Consider the following 7,461-nt stretch of genomic DNA (forward strand, 5'->3'; position numbering starts at 1 on the left):
GATTTACCCAGTTCAGTTCATAATCTAAATGCAAAACAGTTATCTTTAAACACAAGCCCTCGGAAATGCTATATTTTTAATTTTCCAAGGACATTAATGGTCATGAAAAGTCCCCAAGTGACAGTCCTGGGGCTTAAAGTCCTCTCTCCGTGCACGGAGCAGTTGAGTACAAGGAATACTGTTATAAGCAGTATTGTTGTAGCTGTCTCAGTCCCAGGATATTAGAGAGAAAAGGTGGGCGAGGTCATATCTTTTATGGGACCAACTTCTGTTGATGAAAGAGACAAGCTTTTGAGACACACAGAGGGCATGTTTGACATTTTTACTGAGAATTATATACCTTATAGAGACCATCCACTTGTGCCAGACCAGCCCATGGAAAATTCCTCCATCTTCTAATATCCAGCACAGGATTGCCTTTTGCTAGAAAAAGGTGGTGTTCTTTTGTTTTTTACGAGCAGCACCCTTGGCAGTACGTATTTAAATTATAGGGGGAAATGTTTGTGAACTTGAACAATTTTGCAAACCCTGCAAATCACATCTGTAGTTTGCAAAGTTAATAAAGCCTCCAAGGCTATGAGGTGTGACCATCTCAACCAGTGAGCCTTCACTGATAATAAGAAATAATGTCTGTCAAGCACTGGAGATGTCAGCTGTTTCCCAACAGCTGAAACACTCCTGTTTAAAAATTTAAAAAGAATAAAAACACATGTAATTTAAAGACCATTTAAAGTAGTTAGACCCCCCCCCTGTTCTACTGGTCTGGTCTCCACTGCAGTGTTGTCCTCTCCTGTGTATACAAATACACAAACACAATCTTAATGTCCTTTGAAATGCATAGATTTGTAACCAATTTACTATCCATTGCTCCTAGTGGGTGAAATCCTGGCCCCAATTGAGTCAATGGTAAAAACTGCCATTAACCACAATGGGTGCAAGGTTTCCCCACTGACTTTAACAAGCTTTCATGGGGTAACTAAACGCAGGATATGAACCCACAGTACTTATAGGAAACAGAACACCAACTTCATGTCGCGTGCATCCGAGAGCCACATTACTCCGTTTTCGGAAGCCAAGAGGGGCCTGCAGCACAAGTGACAGAAGAAAAAAATCTCTAAGACTGTAAAAGTGTGGATGGTCAGGAAGGTTGAATGTGAAAACATTTAATTCCCCTTTCTCAGACTATGGTGCTGCAGTTTCCTTTGATCCAGTTGTTCTGATGCCAACCATGGTTGTTATGCTTGTATTGACAATAAAGAAGAGTGAGCTACTGCTAAAGCAGAAAGAGGATTTGTTTGAGACACAAATCCTTTGTCTCCCCATTGGCCCGTTCCAGTGGGAGGTGTAACCAATGCATGTACAGAACGTGATAAATACCGTATGTATAGTATAACGTATGTCATATATACCTTATATACCGGTGTGCGTTAAGCTACACACATTTCACAGATTTCAGTGTGATACCCGGACCCACCTGGATATATGGTCCTAAAATATAAACTGTGAGCCAGCCTCTATCCCCGGCTACCCCGGTGCAACCCAAGTGTCCTGCTGCTGTAAGGAAAGCAGGTAGTTGAAATGTCATTGTTAAAGGGACCCATTGGAAGCACATTATGGAGACTGTAAATCCAAACATATAAAATATATATTAAATAGTAGAAAGCTGAACTGGCTTGGTCAAAAGGTGATTTTTCTTTTCAAAGATACATAGACTTTAAGGCCAGAAAGGGCCATCTGATTATTTGCCCTGTGTTGTACAAGTGGCCGGGCTTTAGATTTGCACCCAGTCACCCCTTTATTGAGCCCAATAACACGTTTAACTAAAGCATATCTTCCAGAAAGGCATCCAGTCTTTATTTGAAGACTTCAAGAGTTGGAGAATCTCTTCCTTTGGTAGTTTGTCCCAGTGGATCATCACCCTTTTCTAAAATGTGTGCCTTATTTCTAATTTGAATTTGTCTGGTTTTAACTCTTTAGTCACAACCAAACCAATTCAGCATAAATTCTACATGCTTCACAATGTGCCTCCAATGAGCCCATCTGGCAATTATTTTTAGCATGTTCTCCAACCTGTAGACATGATCTTACTTTGGCAAAATAGAAGCCAGGAGTGTGCAATGACAAAAAACACCCAAACCACGCCCTGAGTACAGTGCTTTAAATGTTCATCATCCGCTCTCCACCCTTCTATTTGGCATCGCATATCAGCTGGACTGCATTCATTTAGCAATTATCCTATCAGGTTCTGTTTTAATAAGAGCACCAGTGTAAATCAAGCAGCTGCACTGAAAGTACACGATAATACAGGAAAACCTTGCCTTGCCTTTCTTTCAGTATGAGCATTACATGGGATTAGTAACATTATACAGAGCCTTTCAGCACTTGCGTGTCACTTGTTCATATATGGTCTAGGTCAGTGATGGCCAAAAGTTTATTAACAAGCGATAGTCGTTCAGTGACCTCTGTTAAATGAGTTGATGCTCTAAGTCCAAGTCTTAGTCTCCAGATGTCCGCTATGCCCCAAGTTACTAGGGAGCTCTTTAAATCAAACCACTGAGACTCACTAGTGAGCAGGGCTTAAATTCAGCCAAAGCCAAATATTTTCAAACCTGTGGGAGCCCTGGGGCCTCCCGCGAGGCAGAAGCCCCAAAGCTCAATACGCACTCCAGGGTTAAAGCCCTGAGCCCCATGCCCCGGCGCACCCTGTAGGGCTGAAGCCCCTGCATCCTCCCAGCACTTGGTTAAAGCCCCAAGCCTCCACACCCTCTCCCATCGGGCTAAAGCCCTGAGGACCCCCCCACCCCCAGCTAAAGTCAGGAGCCCCAATAGATGAGGGGAGGAGCTCTGGGAAATAATCTCTAGAATTTAAGCCCTGCTAGTGAGGGCTTATATAAACTAAGAGCTTCACTGACCACGTTTGTACGGTGTGACTATTCCCACAGCACTAACTACATTTCTATAGTCCTGTCAGAGCATACAGTGGGCTCAGTGTGAAACAAGGGTCGGTATCTCTAGGGGCATTCTTAATTGGTTGTTCCAAAGTCCAGGTCAGGAATCTGGAGCTGGTATCCCCAGGATATAACAGTGCCCATTTCACAAAACAAACACCACCAGAATTATTGGCACTAGTTGGACACACCTTCTTGGTAATCCCAGCAAACGAGTTAAGCAGAGAACGTGAATGGAAAGCAAATTACCCTCACAGACCTAGAGCTAGTCTGGCTTGGTCATAAATTGGCTAACTGGTGGGAGAATGGTAAGGAAGCTTTTATGGCCACTCAATAGGCTGTACCCGTTGTGTGGAGAAACAGAGGACCTTTCCAGCAAAGGCGTCAGTCGGGAACCTTCCAGAAGCATTAATATTTATTCACTGCTCTTTCAAAGCATCAATTCTACATGTTTAGGGTTTCCAGGCTCCAAAATGTGCTTCCCATTGGTTCTAAATAAATCTAGGCCACCTTTTTCAAAGCTGGCTGCCTGAAGTTAGGCTTCTCAACCCAGAAGTACTGAGCACCCACAAATTCCACTGAACTCAATGGGAGCGGTAGGTGCCCAGCACCTTTGCAAATCAGGCCATTTTCAGTTAGTCACCTACATAAGGACTAAGGAGCCCAATTCCCAGCTCTGAAAAATGCTGGCCAGAGTGACTCTGGTAAATTGCTGGGTTTAGATTTTGGCATTCCATACTTTTCACATGGCCTGCTTATCATGTTCCCTTAAGTAGAGTGTTGTGTGTGGCCAGACCAGGTATTTTTGTAAACAGCCTGTGCCTCATTCTAGTAGACCAGTCCAAAATGGACTTCCTAGAATTTTTTTCCCAGACATAACACAGACCAGAATAGGAACCGTGGTTACCATTACCTGAGAAAGGAACAGTCTGCAGCTGCCAAAGCAAGCTCCAAACAGCTTATCGCTACGATGTCTGACCATACTGTGCAGTATGTATAATAATCACCCCAAGTTTTTATATCCTATTCATGGCTGGCTGGCAATAACATATTGTGTCATTTTGCATTAGAGGCTGCAGGCGCTGGTGATGTGAGGCTGCCTTTCTCAGCATGGTGAAAGGCATATCAGAGTTCATCCCAGAGGTTCTGGCAGATATGTTTGTGAACCTGAGAGGGGGTTTTTCCTTCAAGTAACCGGCATGCCATTAAAATAGTGGCTTTATGTTTTACTAGTTAAAAAATTCAATTTATAAAATCACTTAGTGTGGACAGGGAGAATGGTCTCAAGACACCAATTGGGACTCCATTCCCGACTCCGGCCCAAGATTCCTGTATGACCTTAGGCATGTCAGGGCCAGATTTTTAAAAGTATTTAGGCATCTGGGATGCAGATAAACAATCTCCTCAGCACCTAACTCGCTATGGACAATTTTAGACATCCCAGTAGCCACCTATCCACCACCTTTGGGGGTCTTACGCCTTTAAAACATTTACTCTCAGTCTCTCTGGGTATGTCTACATGCAGAGAAAAACCCACATCTGGCCCATGCCAGCTGACTCGGGCTCCCGGGGCTCAGGCTGTGGGGCTGTTTCTTTGCTGTGTAGACCTCTGGGCTCTGGCTGGAGCCCATGCTCTGGGACCCTCTCACCTCGCAGGTCAGTGTCGATACACTTTTTTAAAATGGTAGTTAGCGCTTATGTGAGCTAGTGCTACATGATTCAGAGTGGTGTGAGATGGCCAGGAATATGTAAAAGGGAACTTTGAAACGACCCAGTCAGCTGATAGCAAGCCCGTATTTTATGGAATCCGAGTTCATTAAATCCCAAACCATCTTTTTATCATAAAACACAAGTTGCATAGCTGAAGCCCCATCTTTTGTTTTTCATGCTATTAAGTATGCTGACTAGTGGCCAGCATATTTTTCAATAAATATGGTTGCATGGGAGGGTTAGTGATGATATTAAGAGAATTTTCTTGAGAAAGAAGAGCTGAAGGGACATCTAGTGGTGACAGTGAAAGTCTGCATCCATTTTGGACAAGATTTTGGAGACACCTTAGCATCATCCTTTGGACTATTTTCTCTATAAACCAGACTGCCATTGCCTGTTTCTGATGAGATCTGGGCTGCCTGTCATGCACCAAATCTTTCATCTCTGTTTGATACGTAAGGGGCATCCTTTGCAGCTCCCTCTCCAGGTCCCAAACACAATGCAAACATGGCATTTTCACTTCATCATGAGGCACAGTTGAAAGCCATTCAGGGTACCACACACACACACCTGGTTGCAATATGGACAAGGAAATGGGTTCATGGAGGAGCACGACCAGCCAGTAGATCCCCTGGACACAAGCTTTCACAGCATGAGCTGTAAGGCCATCTTACACCCTCTGCAGTGGTCATGATTTTGATGCCCTGGGCATTACTGCAAGTTGTGGGGTGGATTCCTTCCCCAGGCACCATCTACTTTCTCCAACCAAAGTCCTTTTACTGTGGCTTTGCTCACATACCAGGATCTTGGCCGATATCCAGCAACATAGGAATACTTTTGGCCAATGCTGACCCTGAAATTCCTGCACAATGTCCTCTTCCACCTCCCTTCTCTGTTCCACTGTGACGACAGTCAGACTTCCCCACCACCACCCCTTTTATAATTCTGTAATCGTCACCCTGTAATAGTGCCCTGCGGCCCTCTGAGGCTACACCTATCCTACAAGCTAGGGCTGTCACTCCAGCTCGTGTGGACATAACTTGCGCCAATTCTCATCTTTCCTGACACGCTAAAAATAGTGGTGTGGATGTGGTGGTGTGGGCAGCGGTAGCACAGGCTAGAAGCCCTAAATACGTACCCCGGGGGGGTTCAGTGGGTTTGTACTTAGGGCAGCTAGCCCGTGCCACCAATGATCTGGCTACCATGGCTACGCTACTTTAGTGTGCTTGCTCAACAAAAGTCTGTCTACCCAAGCTAGGAATCACCCCTCTAGCTCCAAGTGCAGACATAGCCTGAATTTCTGAGGAGAGAAAATGCCTTCCTCTCTTCCCCCTCCCTCCTTCTCTTTAAATGGAAGAACCTAGTTTCACTGAGTAGGTATTAGTATGGCTTGAGTAAAGCACCGGGAAGGAACAAGGACCAGGATAGGGAACGTTTTAAAAACATGAGAGGCTGCATGATGTAGGAGCTAGAGCACTGACCTGTCAGGAGACGTGTGGGTCTGTTCTTGGCTCTGCCACTGACCTGATGTATGACCTGATGTATGACCTTCATCACTCTATTTCCCCTCCCATTGCCTGTTTTGATTGTAAGCTCATTGGGGCAGGGATTATCACTTAGTATGTGTCTGTACAGTGCCTAGCACAATGAGGCTCTGATTTCTAGGTGCCACCATGAAACAAAAAATAATGTAGCTCCTCAAGGAGTTTGAGATTTTTCCTAAAATTATAAACTTTTTTTAAAAAATGAAAGAGGCTTCTACAAAAAGGTAAGATGTGAGGAAATCATTAGGACTGTGCTGTTGTTTTTCTCCCCACCTCCGTCAAAAGGGAAGAGAGGAGTGGATTAGTTTTGGATACACACCAAACCCTCAGAGAAACCTGCGGATGTTTTCCTCAGACTGATAATTTATAGCCACAATTATGATGTATTCCAGTTGTAAACCTCAGAGTGAGAAATGGTTATTCAGGCTTGCAAAATTGTTGGTGATGACAGAAGTAAAACACAGCTCTGATTGCCCTTCTTTGTTTTTAATTAAGGAGTCTGAAGCAACCAAGCTTTGTGTCTTTTCACGGTTAGAAACCTACATGGGAAAGAAATCTTTCCATGGAGCCACCAAGCCATGCTTTGTTAGGTTACTAGGCACTAAATATGCTACGTCTGAATACTTAGCACTCCAAGAAAAAGCAGCTTATTAAAAGGGAAGGAAACTCAACAACAGGCTTTTTCACGAGGCTTTGGCCAATTTTGAGCTCACTTTTAATCCCGGAAGAAATGTGTGATTCCTTTATCCTGTAGCATTTTTGCTTTGTCATTGCCCATTACATGGTGGTTAGTGGGCATACCTCTACATTTCTATTACCTTAATAGTTGCACCATTTACAGTTTCCCTTTGGATTTATTTCAGCTTCGTTTTTAAGTCCGTACAATGTATCACTTTTACAAATATATTTTAGAAAAACAAACCCATAACTAACTGGAATAAAGAGTCTGCTGGGGAAAAAAACAAGGGTCTTTCCCAAAGCCTACAAGGACCTTAAAGTATGGTTTTGCTCCATAAAAATGACATTGTGACTCCTATTGGTTCGGTGATTTCCAGATCAATTGCTCTGTTTGCAAATAAAATAGATGCTTTCTAACTGCCACCTCTGCAAATTCAACCTGGAATTTGATTATCAAGCTGGTTTCTCTCCTTTCTGTGCATCGTCACCAGACACATAGGTTCTGCAAGGCAAAGTAGGTCCTCAATTACTCCTGTGCAAGCCCACTGTCTTCAAGTCATGCCCTCGGTAACAGTTGTGCA

This window comes from Chelonia mydas, chromosome 8, assembly GCF_015237465.2.
Source record: "Chelonia mydas isolate rCheMyd1 chromosome 8, rCheMyd1.pri.v2, whole genome shotgun sequence".
Lineage (NCBI taxonomy): Eukaryota > Metazoa > Chordata > Testudines > Cheloniidae > Chelonia > Chelonia mydas.